Raw genomic sequence first — 18,798 nt, 5'->3', positions numbered from 1 at the left:
TAAAACAAGGATGTTTCATGTCTTGAGAAAACTTTAATGTATCCATTTTCCAGAATAGTTTGTGTTGTCACACATGCAGGTGATTTAGCTATGATTTCCCTGCTTGCAGAGAAATAAATACCTTTGGTTAAAAACATGAGATACAGAATATAATAGGAGTTTAAGTATAAAAACAGATTTATCAGATGATATAGCCACTTTAGAGAATAATTATGTAGAAGATGTAGTGACATTTAATACATTTTAATTTTCTGGGCTTTATAAACATCTAAGATTCAGACAATCACTAATTTAGCACATGAGAATTATTTTGGAGGAGTTATGTAATGATGTCAACTTGTATGATAAGTATTAATTGTTAGTGAGAACATTATCAGGATGTTTACATTTACATTATTCCTAGTTTCACAAATGCCAGTACATATCCACCTGTATTTAGGTGGTTTATCCAGCCCAAAATATTTACTGCTGATCTTTATGGAGAGGGTTTTGACCATCCTTGTATTGCATGGTTTGTGATTTAGGGGCTTCATATCTGAAGGGGTATGTTACAGCCCAAATCTTTATTTATGTAACAGCATTCAGTATTCTCAAACATGACATTGTGTTAAGCTTAGACATAATTAATCTGTTGGATTCCTCTAAGAATGGCAGTTGTATAAAGGAAAAGTGCATTCTAATATTACAATGTTAAGTTGTCAGTCTCGCCTTCATTTTTGGTGGATGGGTTCGGAGCCGATCCTCTGCTCCGACTCGGCTTATACCAAAGCTCGAGAGCTATTTATACCGGCTTGAGGTAACCCTGTATCCCACAATGCTAGGCGCTAACTACCCAGATCTCATTTGCCGCTTAGCTGCGAGGTTGCATTTTTGCCGGCTCTCTGGTAAAATTTTTTCAGAAGCAGTTTTCTGGTAAGGTTTTTTCCATTTTATTTTCAGGGTTACTGCACGTTTATTTCCCCTTTGCCCTTTTAGAGTAACCCGCCTTATATAGTCCCCTTTTGGGTCTGTTTTTTCTATTCCCTCGGTCCTACCGTTCTCCTCATATTATCAGGCCTTCGGGCCAAGTTTGTACTCTAGTTTTTGTCTTCAGTTAAAGTGTCAGTTTAATTATTTTAATCTTAGTCTTCGGTGTGGTGAAGTGACTGGACTAAGTTTTCTTTAGTGTGGTGTGTGTGTGTGTGTTTGGGTGTTTTTACCACAAGATGTCTAAGGAGTCCAAGGTCTCAGGCTTCAAGAAGTGTGACTCGTGCTGTCAGAAAATGTCTCTGACAGACGGTCACACTTCTTGTGTTTATTGACTAGGCCCTCTGCACCTGCAGGACTCTTGTTCTGTCTGCCATGTATTCAGTCCAAGAGTCCTGCAGGAGCGCAGAAACAAGTTGATTTTGAGAGGCTTGTTGAAGCCCGAAGGTTCCCCGGCCAAGTCCTCATCGGGCAAACCTTCTAAGCCCACTAAATCATCGGCTCTGAGTACAGAGCCTCCGACTAGTGGTGCTGCTTCTGCATCGGCTCCGGCTGGAGCCGAGGCTTCAAGAACTCAGTCAGCTCCGATAGTTACGTCGGAACCGTCTTCGAGTCATAAGCGCTCCAGGTCCCCTTCTTTGGAGTCGGTCCATTTGGCTCCGAGATCTCCTTTGCTTTCGGAGCGCAGCCATCGGTCCCATTCCTCTTGGTCTTCCAGGCTTTTGGACCATGACCTCGAGAGGGTGGTTAGCAGACTCCTTAAGTCACAGGCACTGGCCCAGATGCTTCATAGCCCTTCGCAACAGACAGTGGCTATCCCCATTCCATCGTCGATTCCTCCTCCGACTCTTCCTCTGAGTTCGAAGCCGGAGTTAGTGGGAGCCGATACCACCCATTTCGGCTCCATCGTCGGCTCCGATTTCTTCTATGGTGCCATCCTTGGAGGGATCCGGGCGCCGTGACTTCCTTGTCGGCTCCAAGGGGCGAGTGGCATCGGACCCTTGTCCGACCCGGTTCTCCCTCTCGGAGCCTCGACGCAGGTGAGTTCAGCTCCGACATCGGCCTCGGAGCCATCCCTCTCGGTGCCGGGAGGGGTCCTTATCTCTTCGGAGCGGGGACCTTCTTCCCTGCCTGATAGGGGTGCTTTTGAGGTCATGAGGAGTGTGCTGGCCCCTGTGCCTGCTCCTCGGTCGGCTCCCTCAGCTCCTCCCACTGTAGTGCCTGCTAAGGTCTCTACCCATCCTCTCGACCCTAACCACAGAGATCCTACGCCTCAGGGGCCCCCATTGGGAGCATCCTCCTTTTCTGAGACCTCCCCTGATCCGTCAGGGGAGCCCCCTCGGAAGAGGAAATGTAAGAGGAAGCATGTGGACTCCCCTGAGTCTGTCACATCTGACACCAACTTGGATGAGTCGGAAGGGTCCCCACGATCCCCCTCTGAGGATGTCTCCTTTTCTGACATCCTTGAGATCCTCAAGCAGAGGGGGAACTGGTCTTCCCTCAATCCTTCCGAGGACGAGTCTGTATACCTAGAGGCGTTTGGTTCTCGCCCTTCCACCTCCTGGGTGTCTCCGCCCTTTGACCCCCTTATGGAAGTGGTGGCCAGGAAGGCATGGACGGCCCCTGACTCGATGGAACCTACCCCACGGAGGCCTTCAAAATTTATCACAGCCCCTTCTGATAAACAGTTTTTGACCAAGGGTGTCCCTGTTGATGCCATGGTGGTGGCAGTAGCCACTAAGAAGGAACTGGCTGATCCTTCAGTACCTATCCATCCTCCTAATAAGGAATCTAGGACCATGGATAGGTACAGCAAGCGGATGTTTTCTTCAGTGACCTTTACCATGCGGTCGCTGAATTACTTATGTCATTTCACCCGCCTTCAAAGAGACTTGCTTAAAGAAATGGGTGATACCCTACAGGATCCAACAGCTGCGGGGTCTCAGGACAAAATCAACTCCCAGCTGGCAACCCTAAACTCGATTGTTAACTCCTCCATGTGGCTTATTTCTTATTCAGCCGATGGGGCGAGTAGGGCTGCAGGCACAGGTGTGGCCTTAAGACGTCACGCCTGGATGCGGCTTTGTAACTTTGCTGACCCCTTTAAGGCGTCCTTCACCAACTCTTCCTTTGATGGTTCGGCGTTGTTTGGACCTCAGGTGAAGGATACTTTGACCAGATGCGAACAAGAAGGCAAGACTGTCTCTGCCATGGGAGTCCGTTTTTCCACCCCATCTAGACCATACCCTAAAGGTCAGAAAGGTGGAAAAATGTGGTTCTGCAAACGACAGGGAGACTCACCAGATGCACGAGGTGAGTTCCCCTCTAGAGGCAGGGGGGGAACAATAACAGATGCCGCCCCAGGGGCAGAGGGGGTCCGCAGAATCAGGGTAGCAGAGAAGCTGTCTCTGGCCAACCCTTCCAGCATCCCTGAGAAGCTGCCCGACTGTCCGCCTTCGGAGGCAGTCAGGGGAAGATTATCACTGTACCCAAAAGCCTGGCTTTCTCTCACCAAAGACAGATGGGTATGGTCGATCATTTCCGAGGGTTGCAAAATTCCCTTTGTCCACACCCCAAAACAGCCAAAAAGGCCCCTTCCAGATGTTCCAACCCGGTCTAAGGGAACAAGTAGTATTAGAAATCTCAAAACTGCTAAGAAAAAGGGCCATCCAACCAGTCCCAGCAGACCAGCAAGGATCCGGAATCTACTCCAAGTTCTTTTTGGTACCAAAAAAGACAGGGGACTGGAGACCAATATTGGATCTCAGCAGACTGAACAAGTCTGTTCAAAGAACGAAGTTCCGAATGGTCACGCTACAGTCCATTCTACCCTTTTTGGGCCAGGACCATTGGATGTGCTCTATAGACCTTCAGGATGCATACTACCACATCAAAATGCACAGGCGCTCCAGGAGGTTTCTCCGCTTCCAGCTGGGGGGCCAGCCACTACCAATTCAGGGACCTGCCCTTTGGTCTCACTACAGCCCCCCGAGTGTTCACCAAATGTATGGCAGTGGTTACGGCTCATCTGAGGCGTCAAGGATTCCAGGTGTTTCCATATCTGGATGACTGGCTCCTTACCGCCACCACCAGGCATCAACTTATTCATTCCAGAGATTACACCATTCAGATTTGCGAAGAGCTAGGTATCTCCATAAATTTCGAAAAGTCTGCTTTGTCGCCTTGTCAGTCTATTACCTTTATAGGTGCCATATTAGACACAGTCGAACTATCTGCAAAACTAACGGCACAAACAGTCTCAGATATTCGCGAACATGTTCATATCCTTCTTCAGAACAACAAAATCCAGGCCAAGTTTGTACTGAAGACTCTAGATCTCATGGCGGCTGCCATTACGTTACTTCCCTTAGCTCGCTTCCACATGAGACTCCTTCAGTGGATGCGCTTCTCTCAGTGGTCCTTCCAGCAGCTCCCGATGTCGCACAACATTTTAATAACCCAGTCATGCAAGAAGCACCTGTCTTGGTGGATGGTCTCCCTTCAAGTGATTCAGGGCAAACCATTTGTCCCCCGGTTGCTACAGTGACAACAGATGCCTCCATGATCGGGTGAGGGGGGCATTTTCAGGGCAGGATGGTCCAGGGCACTTGGCAACCTTTCGAGTGCCACGTGCACATAAATGTCCTGGAGATGAGAGCAGTACTTTTAGCGTTGCAAGCCCTTCAGGACTCTCTTCCCATCGGGACGATTGCAGTTCAGATGGACAATATGTCCGTAGTGTGGTACATCAACAAGCAGGGCGGAACCAAGTCCTAGCCCTTATGTCGAGAAGCACTCAGACTTTGGCAGTGGGTGATCTCCTCTCAGCGGTTTCTGATAGCAATGCATATCCCCGGAAAGTCCAACGTCATAGCGAACAGGCTGAGCAGAGCCATTTTCATGCCGCACGAGTGGTCTCTCAAGCAGTCAGTAGTGGAGAAAATTTTCGGAAAATGGGGTCAGCCTTGCTGCGATCTTTTTGCAACACCCCAGAACAGCAAGTGCCACGAATTTTTCACTCTCTTCCCTTTTCCCTGCCATCCCCCCCCGAGACGCTCTAGTCCACGATTGGCCCCGGGGTTTCCTGTACGCTTTTCCCCCTTTTCCTTTAATCACTCAGTTGATTCAGAAAGCTACCGCCTTGAGATCCACAATGATCCTCATTGCTCCGTACTGGCCTCGGCAAATCTGGTTTCCGTTCCTGCATCGTTACCTTTTGGAGCAGCCCTGGCATCTGGACCCAGTTCCAGATCTCTTGACCCATCAGTCGGGCAAGCTGCACCAATCCCTCCCCCCTCTCTCAACCTCACAGCTTGGTTGCTCCACTTCCAACCTTAGCCAGGCTAACCTTTATCTCCCATTCTGTGCGCGACTTCATTTTAGCTTCTCACAAATCTTCTACCAGAAGGATTTATGCCAGCAAATGGAAATGTTTTTCCTTCTGGGCAAAATCTAGGAACATAGACCCATTCGTGGCTCCTATCCAATCGGTCCTAGATTTTTTGGCCAAACTTTTTCAATCAGGATCTTCTTCGTCCACTATCAGAGTCCAGTTAGCGGCCATTTCAAATTTTCATGTTGGCCTGTCAGACTCTTCTATTATGTCTCATAAACTTTGTAAAGCCTTCCTTAAAGGTGTTATGTTAAGTTGTCAATCTCGCCTTCATTCTTGCTGGATGGGTTCGGCTCCGACTCGGCCAATACTAAAGCTCGAGAGCTTATTCCACCGGCTCGAGGCTCCCCTATATCCCACAATGCTAGGCGGTAACTACTCAGATCTCGTTTGCCGCTTAGCTGACAAGGTGCTTTCTTCTACCGGCTCTGGCAGGTTAGTGAGTTTTCTTGTTAAAAAACTTCAAATTTCTACCCCTATCTTTTTCTATTTAGTTTAGTTTTTATACAGAGTATCCTTTTAGTTTAAATCGGGTCCCCCTTGTGTTTGAATTCCCGTTTTATTCCCTTTTTAACTTTTAGGTCTTTGGCCCACTCCCTTTTTTTTCCCTGTCCTTTAGTGTGACTGGATTTTTATTTGGTTAAAGGGTGTGTCTGTGTGTTGTGTTTGTGTTTCACCCTTTTCAGGATGTCTAAAGACTCCAAGGTCTCAGGCTTCAAGAAGTTTGATTCGTGCTGTCAGAAAATGTCTCTGACAGACGGTCACACTTCTTGTGTCTATTGCCTGGGACCTTTGCACCTGCAGGACTCATGCGCTGTTTGCCATGCATTCAGCCCTAGAGTCCTGCAGAAACGCAAAAACAAGCTCATTCTTCGAGGCTTGTTAAAGCCTGCAGGTCCCCCCCGACCCAGTCTGCGTCGGGGAAGCCTTCTAAGACTTCCAGGCCGTCGGCTCCAGCTTCAGAGCTGTCTCCTGGGAGCATTAAAGCTGCTTCGACATCGGCTCCGGCTGGAGCCGATGTTTCGAAGTCTCATACCGTTACCTCGGCTCCAGCCGGAGCCGAGGTTGTCAAGACTCAGTTGGCTGTGATAGGCTTATCGGAGCCACCTTCAAAAAAGAGGTCTAGGTCCCCTTCCATCGGCTCCATCCACTCTGCTCCGGGATCCCCTTTTTTGTTGGAGCGGAGCCATAGGTCTCATTCCTCTCGGTCCTCCAGGCTGTCCGACCATGACTTACAAAGGGTAGTGAGTAGACTTCTCAAGTCCGAGGCACTGGCCCAAATGCTGCATAGCCCTACTCAACAGTCAGCGGCTATTCCCATCCCTGATTCTATTCCTCGTCCGACTCCTTTGTGTTTGGAGCCGGGGCTCATCGGAGCCATGGCTGTCGGTGCTTCTGAGCCAATACCTTCCCTTTCGGCTCCGTCGTCTGCTCCGATTTCCTCCTTGGAGGGATCTCGACGCCGAGCTTCCCTCGTCATCTCCAAGGGGGCGAGTGGCATCGGGCCCTTGTCCGACCCCGTTCTCCCTCTCGGGGCGTCTCCGCTGGTGAGTTCGGCTCTGACATCGGCCTAGGAGCCATCCCTGTCAGTGCTGGGGGGGGGGTCTTTGTCTCCTCGGAGTGGGGGACCTCCGGCCTTGGCTGATAGGGGCACCTTCGAGGTCATGCAGTCGGCTCCGTCAGCTCCTCCCTCTTCAGTGCCTGCGGTGGTTTCTACCCACCCCCTTGTAACAGACCGTAGAGAGCCAGCTCCTCAGGTTTCCCCATTGGGAATATCCTCCTCTTCCGAGGCATCTCCTGATCCGGTAGGAGAACCCCCTCGGAATAAACAGTGCAAGAGGAAGCACATTGACTCCCCTGAGTCTATCACCTCTGACACTGACTTGGAGGAATCTGAAGGTTCCCCTCGGTCCCCCTCTGAGGATGTCTTTTTTGCTGACATCCTTGAAATTCTGAAACAGAGGGGGAACTGGCCCGCCCTTAACCCTTCAGAGGACGAGTTGGTTTACCTTGAGGCATTTGGCTCTCACCCTTCCACCTCCTGGGTGTCCCCTTCCCTTTGACCCCCTTATGGAAGTGGTGGCAAGGAAGGCTTGGACGGCCCCTGATTCAGTGGAACCTACCCCAAGGAGGCTGTCAAAATTTATTACTGCCCCTAAAGAGAAAGAGTTTCTATCTAAAGGTGTCTCTGTTGATGCCATGGTGGTGGCCGCAGCCATTAAGAAGGAGTTAGCTGATCCTTCGGTACCTGTCCATCCTCCTAATAAGGAGTCTAGGACCATGGACAGGTACGGTAAGCGGATGTTTTCATCAGCGACCTTTTCCATGCGGTCGCTGAACTACTTGTGTCACTTCACCCATCTCCATAGGGATTTGCTCAAGGATATGGGTGAGACCATGCAGGATCCAACAGCTGAGGGGTTCCAAGACAAAATGAACTCCCAGTTGGCAACCCTGAATTCGATTGTCAACTCCTCCATGCGGCTTATCTCATATGTGGCTGATGGGGCGAGTAGGGCCGCAGGCACAGGTTTAGCTTTACGACGTCACGCCTGGATGCGGCTTTGCAATTTTGCAGACCCTTTTAAGGCGTCCTTCACCAATTCCCCCTTTGATGGCTCAACGTTGTTTGGACCTCAGGTGAAGGATACATTGTCTAGGTGCGAGCAGGAAGGTAAGACTCTCTCTGCCTTGGGAGTCCGTTTTTCTACCCCTTCTAGACCTTATCCAAAAGGTCAGAGGGGAGGAAAAATGTGGTTCCGCAAACCACAGGGAGTCTCATCTGACGCATAAGGTCGATTCCCCTCTAGAGGCAGAGGGGGGAATAACAATAGATGCCGCCCTAGGGGCAGAGGTGGTCCGCAAAACCAGGGTAGCAGAGAATCTTTCTCTGATAAACCCTATCAGCATCCCTGAGGAGCTGCCCGGCTGTCCACCTTCGGTGGCAGTCGGGGGAAGATTATCACTGTACCCAAAAGCCTGGCTTTCCCTCACTCAAGACAAATGGGTACAGTCAGTCATATCCGAGGGTTACAAAATTCCCTTTATTCACATCCCATCCCAACCCAAAGGATCCCTTCCAGATGTTCCACCCAGTCAAAGGGAACAAGCAGCATTAGAAATATCAAAGCTGCTGTAAAAAAGAGCTATCCAACCAGTCCCAGCAGACCAGAAAGGATCCGGAATCTACTCCAAATTCTTTTTGGTACCAAAAAAAACAGGGCACTGGAGACCAATACTGGATCTCAGCAAGTTAAACAATTATATCAAAAAACAAAATTCCGGATGGTCACGCTTCAGTCCATTCTACCCTTCTTGGGTCAGGACAATTGGATGTGCTCGATAGACCTTCTGGATGCATACTACCATATCTAAATGCACAGACGCTCCAGGAGGATTCTCCGCTTCAGGCTGGGAGCCAGTCACTACCAGTTCAGAGCCCTGCCCTTTGGTCTCACTACAGCCCCCCCGAGTGTTTACCAAATGCATGGCAGTGGTCGCGGCTCACTTGAGACGTCAAGGATTCCAGGTTTTCCATATTTGGATGACTGGCTCTTTACCGCCACCACCAGACATCAACTGCTTCTATCCAGAGACTTCACCATCCAAACTTGCCAAGCTCTAGGCATTTCAATAAATTTCGAAAAATCTGCCTTGTCGCCTTGTCAGTCTATTACCTTTATAGGCGCCACCTTAGACACAGTCCATCTTTCCGCCAGACTTACAGAGCAAAGAGTATTAGATATCCGCAAACAAGTTTACCTTCTACTTCAGTGCAACAAGGTCAAAGCCAGGGTAGTCTTGAAGGTATTAGGACTCATGGCAGCTACTATTACACTTCTCCCCTTAGCTCGTTTTCACATGCGGATCCTCCAGTGGATGCTGTTTACTCAATGGTCCTTCTAACAGCTCCCGATGTCTCACATCATCCTACTAACTCAATCATGCAAGAATCACCTGTCTTGGTGGATGACATCACCTCAAGTTCTCCAGGGCAGACCCTTCATTCTTCCCCCCAAATCGCCACGGTGACAACGGATGCCTCCCTGATCGGGTGGGGGTGGGGGGGCATTATCAGGGCAGGACAGTCCAGGGCACGTGGCAACCTTTCGAGTGCCACTTGCACATAAATGTCTTAGAAATGAGAGCAGTGCTTTTAGCGTTGCAAGCCCTTCAGGACTCTCTTCCCACAGGGACTTTCGCAATTTAGACGGACAACATGTCCGTAATGTGGTACATCAACAAACAGGGCGGAACCAAGTCTGTCAAGAGGCACTCAGACTTTGGCAGTGGGCGATTTCTTCTCAGCGTTTTCTGATAGCAACGCACATTCCCGGGAAGTCCAACGTGATTGCGGATAAGTTGAGCAGGGCTATTCTCATGCCTCACGAGTGGTCTCTAAAAAAAATCAGTGCTGGAAGAAGTCTTTCAAAGATGGGGCCAGCCTTGCTGCGATCTTTTTGCTACTCCCCAAAACAGCAAGTGTCACGACTTCTTCACTCTCTTCCTGTTACCAGGCCATCCTACCAGAGACGCTCTAGTCCACGATTGGCCCCGGGGACTTCTGTATGCTTTCCCCCCCTTTCCTCTGATCTCTCAATTAATTCAGAAAGCTATCGCCTTGACAGTCACCATGATCCTCATTGCCCCTTACTGGCCTCGACAGATATGGTTTCCGTTCCTCCATCATTACCTGTTGGAGCGGCCTTGGCATCTGGACCCGCTGCCAGATCTTTTGACCCACCAGTTGGGCCAGCTGCACCACTCCCTTCAATCTCTCAATCTCACAGCGTGGTTTCTCTGATTCCTACCCTAGCCAGGCTTCCCTTAATCTCTCATTCGGTCCGTAACATCCTGATAGCCTCTCAAGTCTTCTACCAGGAGGATTTATAATAGTAAGTGGAAACGTTTTTCCTTCTGGGCAGCATCAAAAAATATAGACCCCTTCACTGCACCTATCCAGTCTATCCTAAACTTTCTAGCAGAGCTCTTTCATTTAGGCTCTTCCTCATCTACCATTAGAGTACAACTAGCTGCTATATCTAACTTTCATGTAGGTGTCTCGGACTTCAGTATAATGTCCCATAAACTCTGCAAAGCCTTTTTAAGAGGTGTTTTTCTGCTCAAGCCCCCAATCAAAGATCCCCCACCTCAATGGGACTTGACTTTGGTCCTGGCATCCTTGATCCCCCCCCCCCCTTCGAACCAGCGGCTTCATGCCCTCTTAAGTTGCTCTCATGGAAAACACTTTTTCTAGTAGCCATAACATCAGCTAGAAGGTTATCTGAACTTCATGCTCTTTGCAGTCGTCCTCCTTACTTAGTTTTCCTTAAAGACAGGATGTCCCTCCGGACTAATCCGTCCTTCTTGCCTAAGGTTTCTTCTGAGGAAAACCTAAACCAGACGATTGATCTCCCCGTCTTCTTCCCTGATTATTTCAACAGGTCGGAACAAAAGTTACATTTTCTAGATGTTCACAGCCAACTTAGATATTATTTAGACAGGACTAAACAGTTCAGGAAATCTGATCAGCTTTTCCTGTCTTATGCAGAAGGGAAATTGGGCCTTCCAGTTACTAAAGTGTCCCTTTCAAGATGGCTTACCTCTATAATTACCTTCATCTATGAAGTCAGACATCAAAAACTGCCTTCAAGACCTAGAGCTCATTCAATTAGGGCATTAGCTACATCTGTAGCTTTTCAGGACAGGCTACCAATAGATTCCATTTTTGCAGCAGCCACATGGGCTTCTCCTCATACCTTTATTTTGCATTACAAATTGGATATGGCCTCCAGAAACCGTGCCATCTTTGGTTCCACTGTTCTGATAGGCCACCCGGGGTAAGGTGCTAGGGACGCGGTCCCATCCAGCAAGAATGAAGGCGAGATTGACAACTTAACATTAAGAAGTTATGTACCTACCATAACGTTCCATGTTAGTTGTCTTCTTCTCGCCTTCTTTCTTGCATCCCACCCTCCTTCCCCCTAGCCTGGACAGACCGATAGGAATATTTGGGATCTTCCATTGGGATTTTTTCCTTCCCACGTTCTACCACCTCTATTCTCCCTTTTTATGTTTGTGGTAGTTTACCTACAGTTTTATATATAGAGGTGGGTTCTTTTTCTCTCTTCTCCATTCTATGGAGACCAGAACTGCTTGGTTTTAGCTATCAAACGAGATCTGAGTAGTTACCGCCTAGCATTGTGGGATATAGGGGAGCCTCGAGCCGGTGGAATAAGCTCTCGAGCTTTAGTATTGGCCGAGTGGAGCCGAGGGTCGGCTCCGAACCCATCCAGCAAGAAAGAAGGGAGAAGAAGACAACTAACATGGAATGTTATGGTAGGTACATAACTTCTTATTTTTACTTAAGCCCCCGGTCAGACATCCCCCACCACAGTGGGATTTGAATCTAGCTTTAACCTCCTTGATTCTCCCTCCCTTTGAACCTGCGGCTTCCTGTTCTTTGAAGTTACTTTCATGTAAGACTTTGTTTCTAGTGGCTATAACCTCTGCGAGGAGAGTCTCAGAACTTCACGCCCTTTGCGTTCGTCCTCCTTATCTGGTTTTCCATAAAGATAGAGTGTCCCTCAGAACTAACCCCTCTTTTTTACCCAAGATATCTTCTGAGGCAAATTTAAACCAGACTATCGATCTCCCAATTTTCTTCCCTAATTACGCTAACAGAGCGGAACAAAAGTTGCATTTTTTGGATGTTCATCGCCAACTCCATTGCTACCTGGATAGAACCAAGCAATTTAGGAAATCTGAGCAGCTCTTCCTATCTTATGCTGAAGGGAAGAAAGGCCTTCCAGTTTCCAAAGTAACCCTTTCTAGATGGTTGGCCTCTGTCATCACTTTCATCTATGAACTGAGGCGTCAAAAGCTTCCTTCAAGACCTAGAGCCCATTCAGCTAGAGCCTTCGCTACATCTATAGCCTTTCAGGACAGGTTGCCTTTAGATTCAAGTTTGTGCGGCAGCCACATTGGCCTCTCCCCATACCTTTATTTCTCATTACAAATTGGACATGGTCTCCAGAAGCCGAGCTAACTTTGGTTCCACCGTCCTCAAGAGTCTGTTCCGATGAGCCACCCAGGGTTGAGGTGCTAGGGATGCGGTCCCATCCAGCAAGAATGAAGGCGAGATTGACAACTTAACATTGAGAAGTTATGTACCTACCATAACGTTCCATGTTAGTTGTTTTCTTTTCGCCTTCTTTCTTGTGTCCCTCCCTCCAACCCCCTAGCCTGGACAGACTGATAGGATCCTAGGGGGCCTACTTTTTTGCCCAGTATGGTCTCCAGTGGTTATCCTTTTCTTGGGATGGCTATCTATATGGGTATGCCTCTCTCTCCTTTGTTCTGCGGACAGAACTGCTATAGTGTTAGCTATCAAACGAGATCTGGGTAGTTAGCGCCTAGCATTGTGGGATACAGGTTTTCCTCGAGCCGGTAAAAATAGCTCTCGAGCTTTGGTGTAAGCCGAGTCGGAGCCGAGGATCGGCTCCGAACCCATCCAGCAAGAAAGAAGGCGAGAAATCGACAACTAACACGGAATGTTATGGGTAGGTACATAACTTCTCATTTTTAACGTATTAAGTCATTCCATGACATAAGACCCAATGTATACATTTTTCTACATGCCTTGGACTGACTTCTTGAGTAATTACCTTTCCCCCTTATTACATGGGCAAACAAAAATATTGCATGTCCCTGGGTAAGAAATTAAGAATACTTACAACAGTGAAAATAAGGGTGTACTCCTTATGTAATTAAATATGTGTATCTGGAGATGTGGTCCTTAAACAGGCTTGAGTGGATTGCGTCAAGAAACAATTTTGAATGTGGTTTATAGACCTTTAAAACAGATTCAGCCTATGGTCATACGTCTTGTGGAATGTTAGGCTTTTATCTAATAATGTTTGGTTTACTTTATTGTAAGACTATTTACATAACTCATTTCACTGCATAATGCATTTGTTCAGATAAAACTATTTTTGTCATGCATTTAACTCCATGCTAGATTTGGAGGATGGCTATAAAAATTGGCAATTATTGGTGGTATTGTGGAGTCACACATCCCAGTAAATTCTGTTGTTGGTGGGAAAATCATCCTAAGTTAAAGACTGGTGGGAGAAAATGGGTGAGTTAGATTATGTTTGAATATTGAAGTACCATGTGGTCTGCTATGAGAATATAAAAGGATAAAATTATATACATCTGGCACATATAACTACTAAAATATGTGATGATGTGTAGTCCAATCTCGCCTACATTCTTACCCGTGGGTTCGGAGCCAAACTTCGGCTCCGACTCGGCCATACTGTAGCTCGAAGTCTCAATTGGCTGGGCTAAGAGGTATCCCATGCTGCACTGCTCCCTTTCCCCAGATCTCGTTTGCCGCTCGTAAACCTCAGACATGGTCTTGCTCTTGGCTGTTGCTAAGTATAATTTTTTTGTCTTTTTTGACTAAAATTATTGCTCCAAAACAGTTTTCATAGCTAGGTGTGTGTGTGTGTGTGTGTGTGTGTGTGTGTGTGTGTGTGTGTGTGTGTGTGTGTTGTTGTTTGTGGAAGCTTTTTTGTGCAGCCTTTCTTTGGCCTTTGTCTTAATTTTTGTCTTGGTATCCTGTTAGCTATCTCCCAATGGGCTTGGCCCATTTCAGTTAGAGGACCCAGTCCTCCCTTGGTTATCTGTTTACCCTTCTGTGTTTGTTTTGGTTTTTAGGTACTTATCCCTCTGGGCTAGGGCCATTTAGATTAGAGGACCTAGTCCTTCCCCTCATTGCCTGTCAGGGCTGTTTGAGTTAGAGGTCCTTGTGTGGTGTATGCAGTTTATTTTAGTCTAGTTCCCTCGCTTTATTGCTGGTGTCTGATTTGACTGTTGCTTTGTGTCTAGTGTCCTGCCGACCATGTCCACGGTTACAAAAGAACATAAGCCTTCGGGCTTTAAGAAATGTGCTAAATGTGGGTATAAGATTTCGATTACTGATGGGCACTCTGTGTGTGTTTATTATTTGGGGGCTATCCATCTTCAGGAGTCTTGTGCGTTCTGTCACGCATTTAGCCCTCGTGTTCTTCAAGAAAGCAATAAAGGAAGAACAAACTAATTCTGAAGAGATTACTGAAACCCTCCTTCGAGGAAGATTTGGAGATGTCTTCTAGTGCTAAGTCCTCTCCCTGTAAAAGAGACAAAACATCCAAAGGAAAAATATGATCTCCGGCTCTGTCAGTATTATCGGAGCCACTGGAGAAAGTTACTAAGTCTACTGTGGCATCCTTGGCTCCACTGTCTTCGGTGCCAAAGGAAGTTTGTGAATCGACACAACCTACATTGGCTCCCAGCCTCTTGGAGCCGGTGACGGAGATACTAGCTTGGAGCTGGTCTCCAATTTTTAGACCGGTTTCTCCTCCTTGCAGGTCTCCTTCAGAGTGGAGGTCTAGATTTCCTACCTTGTCGTCTAAGTTCTCCAGGACACACACTGATGTGGATAGAGTGGTGCAGAGACTGCTCCAATCACTGGTGCTGGCTAAATTGCTTTCCGCTCCAGCCCAGTCGGCTCCGGAGCCTATCACCCATCTATCATCGATAGATCCTCCTCCGAGCAAATCTCAGCCTTCGGAGCTAGAGTGGTTGGCTCCGATAGCCCGTCCTGGCTTATCGGCTCCGATCTCAGCTCCGACCCCATCAACCCCGTCCATGGGGTCCGGGACTCATGGTTTCTCGGTCGGACCCGAGGGGGAAGTCTCGGGACACTCTTTGGCTCCTAGCCTCCCTCTCGGTGCTTTGGCTCGGGTGAGCCTGACCCTTGCTTTGGCTTCAGACCTCGTCCCTTCTGCTCCGAGGTCTTCCATGGTTGGTCAATCTTCAGAGCCAGGGGGGACCAGCTTTCGAGGTCATGTGGAGCGTGCTGGCCAGGTCCTCAGCTGCATCATACAGCACTGACACCACACTACCCCTTCCAGCTCCAGTATCAATCTTTGATCTCCCCCTATCTTTGGACAGTGGAGACCCAAGGCCTAAGGATACCTCCATGAGTTGTCCCCAAATTTCCGAGGGCCCCCCAGAGTTTTCGCCTGAGGAGCCACCCAGAAAAAGAACGTGCAAGAGAAAGCACATTGACTCCCAGGAAGAGCCGCTCGTGTTGGACACCGACCTAATCAGAGGGTTCCCCCAAGTCGTCCTCTGAGAATATCTCTTTCTCTGATATCCTAGAGATCTTGAAGCAGAGAGGCGACTGGCCCTCTAAACCCCCCTCCGAGGAGGAGTCGGTGTTCCTGAAGGCCTTTGGGGCACAGCCCTCCGCCTCCTGGGTCTCTCCACCCTTTGACGAACTCCTGGATCTGGTTTGTCGAAGGGTGTGGGAAACCCCTGACACTGTGGAACCAGTCCCCAGGAGTCCCAACAAATTTCTCTCCGCCCCCGCTGACAGAGTTTCTCACGAAGGGCATTCCAGTAGATGCCATGGTGGTGGCAGCGGCCACCAAGAAGGAACTGGCTGAGGCTTCCTCTACCGTCCATCCCCCTAACAAGGAGTCTAGGACCATGGACCGGTATGGGAAGCGTATGTTTTCTTCAGCGGCCTTTACTGTGCGGTTGCTAAATTACTTGTCACGTTTTACACGGCTCCAAAGAGATCTCCTGAAAGAGCTTGGAGATGCTCTGCAGGGTAACGTTTCTGACACAGTGTCTCAGAAAGTCATCGCTCAGATGTCTACCCTAAATTCTGTTGCTAACTCCTCCATGAGGCTGAACTCTTACGCAGCTGAAGGAGTGAGTAGGGTAGCGAGTTCCGGAGTTTCTCTCAGGAGGCACTCCTGGATGCGCCTCTGTAATTTCGTGGAGGCCTTCAAGTCTACATTCACCAGTGCTCTATTTGATGGTTCCTCATTGTTCGGAACCAAGGTGAAAGACACTCTCACTAGGTGCGAGCAAGACGGAAAAACTCTTGTCTGCCATAGGAGTCTGTTTTTCCATGCCTTCTAGACCTTATCCCAAGGTCCAGAAGAGTGGGAAAGTGTGGTTCAAGAAATTGCAGAGGTTTTTTCATGACGCACAAAGTGATTCCCCCTCCAGAGGCAGGGGTGGGGGTGGTAACTCAGTTAGACGCCACCCTAGAGGCAGAGAAGGCCTGCGTAACCAGGGAGACCGTGATTCCTTTCGTGGTTTTCCCTACCAGTGCTCCTGATGGGAGGCCCCGACTGCGCGTTTACGGAGCCAGTCGGGGGTCGCTTTTCACTATACCCAGAAGCCTGGCAAGGCATCACCCAGGACCAGTGGGTATTAAAAATAGATCTGAAGTAGGATTGTTCATTTGTCAGCAACCTGTGGGTTACGGATCCGATATCGGATCCGAGCCGGCAACTTGTTTCAAGCTAATGGATCCGAGCTCCTAGCTCCTCCCTTCACCCATAATCCCCTGCTAACCCTCCATGACCTCAGATCTAGTTTGCCGTGCTTGTGATGGCTGGATCCTTTTCTTGAGCTCTGCAGATAAGTGGGAAAAAGTTAACTTTTTTCTAGCATTTTTCGTCAAGAAATTCTTTTTTAGTTTAAATTAATACTTGTAAAGTGTGTCTGAGTTAGGTTCCCTATTTTTTAATTCATACCCTCCCTTCGCTGGTCGCTAGTGTGTGAGTGTTTGTTGAGTGTCTTTTGGGGCTTGTGTGTGTGTGTGTGTGTAGTTGTTTTTTTCTTTTCCTTTTTAGTTAAAAAAAAAAAAAAAAAAAAAAAAAAAAAAGGAATGGCTGAGGCCCCAAAAGCCATATTTTCTAAATGTACCGAGTGTGGCCATAAGCTCTCCCCGGCTGATGGCCACATTCGGTGCGTTCAGTGCCTTGGGGTTGAACACCTCACCTCGGGCTGTACTATCTGTGCAGCGTTCAACCCCAGGGCACTGAAGGAATGGAGGTCGAAGCTGGTCCTGGTGGGACTTCTACTCCCGGATTCAGCTTCGGCCTCCGCTACCTCTGCTACTCCCGTGGCTCCATCACAGCCTGTGGTGGTTGCCACTCCTGCCCCCCTGCCTCCGACTGGGACTCAAACTCCCGCTAAAGTGTCGGAGGACAGGGAGGCCAGAAGGGAGAAACGGAGGGAGAAGCACCACAAGCGGCGGGCCGAGACCTCCATTTCGGCCCCGCCAGCTAAGCGGGCTTCTCCCTCCATTGCTTCTAGGTCTCCTCCTCCTCGGTTCCGATCCCCTTCTTTCTCCCCTGGGCCCGAGGAGTTGGAGACCCGATCTCCGTCGAGGTCATCGAGGCGGCATTCCAGGCCTGCCTCGCTGGCCTCTTCGAGATCCACTTTCAGCTTATCAGATGCAGACTTGGACCAGATGATGCGAAGGTTCATCCAGGCCCAGCTGCAGATGGGAGTGCTCTTGCCTCCCCCCCTCAGGGGGGGGGGAGCGCGACACCTTTTTTCCACCCAATTGCTCCTTCTCCGACCCGCTACCCGGGTTCGGAGCCGAGCAGCCTTGGAGCCGGGGGTGGGTCGGCGCCGACAGTACTTGGTACTTCGGATCCGACCCTACCCTCGAGTCTGTCGGATCCGACCTCTTGGAGCCGTGGTCCGAGCTTTGAATCCGGGGATTCAGTGTGTCTTCGGCTCCATCCAGGTCGGAGCACACTGGTCCCTCGGATCCGACGGTCTCGGAGCCGGCTCCGATCCTTTCATCGGATCCAAGTGGGAGCCGACTTTCGGATCCATTGGAGAGTGGCTCTCCCTCGGCATTCGATGTTGTGGAGAGGGCTCTGTTGAGAGCATCCAGACCCCCGGTCCTTGCATCGACTCCTCCCTGCACTCCCTCTCTGCTGGGCCAGGCTTCCATCACCCGGCCAAAGGGACAGCCTGCTTCGATGTCACAGATAGTTCCATTGGAACAAGATGTTGCTGGCGAGGCCTCCTCGGACAGTCCCCCCGAGGAAGCTCCCCGCAAGCATAAGTGCAAAAGGAGGCACGTGGACTCCCCTGAGTCCTTAACTGAGGACACAGACTTGGAGGAAGGGGAAGGCTCCCCAAGATCACCCCCTGAGGATGTCTCCTTTGGAGACATCATGGAGATGCTGAGAATCAGAGGTGGGTGGTCTGCCCCCAAGTCTTCCTCTGACGAGTCCATGTTTCTGGAGGCATTCGAGGCAGGCCTGTCTACCTCCTGGGTGTCCCCTCCAGCCGATCCCCTGGTGGACCTTATTACCACCAGGGCATGGAAGGATCCGGACACCGTGGAGCCAATACCGAAGTGACCGGATAGGATTCTTAGCCCCCCCCTCAGACCGGTCACATTGGAGTAAGGGCCCCCCTGTAGATGCCATGTTGACGGCGGCAGCCACAAAGAGGGAATTGGCTCAGGAGAGTCCCTCAGTCCATCCACCGAGCAAAGAGTCCCGTTTGATGGATCGCTTAGGGAAGTGAGTCATTAGTTCAGCGACCTTCTCAGTAAGGTC

General features: G+C 49.3%; 1 protein-coding gene across 1 annotated transcript in view; it reads left to right on the top strand.

Annotated features, from left to right (window-relative positions):
- Positions 1 to 18,798, top strand: part of GTF3C2 (general transcription factor IIIC subunit 2) — a 2,978,836-nt gene that overhangs the window by 1,582,187 nt on the left and 1,377,851 nt on the right. The window lies entirely within an intron of this gene.

The sequence above is a fragment of the Protopterus annectens genome, chromosome 6.part1 (genome assembly GCF_019279795.1).
Source record: "Protopterus annectens isolate FY-2018-M chromosome 6.part1, PAN1.0, whole genome shotgun sequence".
NCBI lineage: Eukaryota > Metazoa > Chordata > Ceratodontiformes > Protopteridae > Protopterus > Protopterus annectens.
Note: the sequence above shows the minus strand (reverse complement) of the source record. Positions and strands in the feature narration are given on the sequence as shown.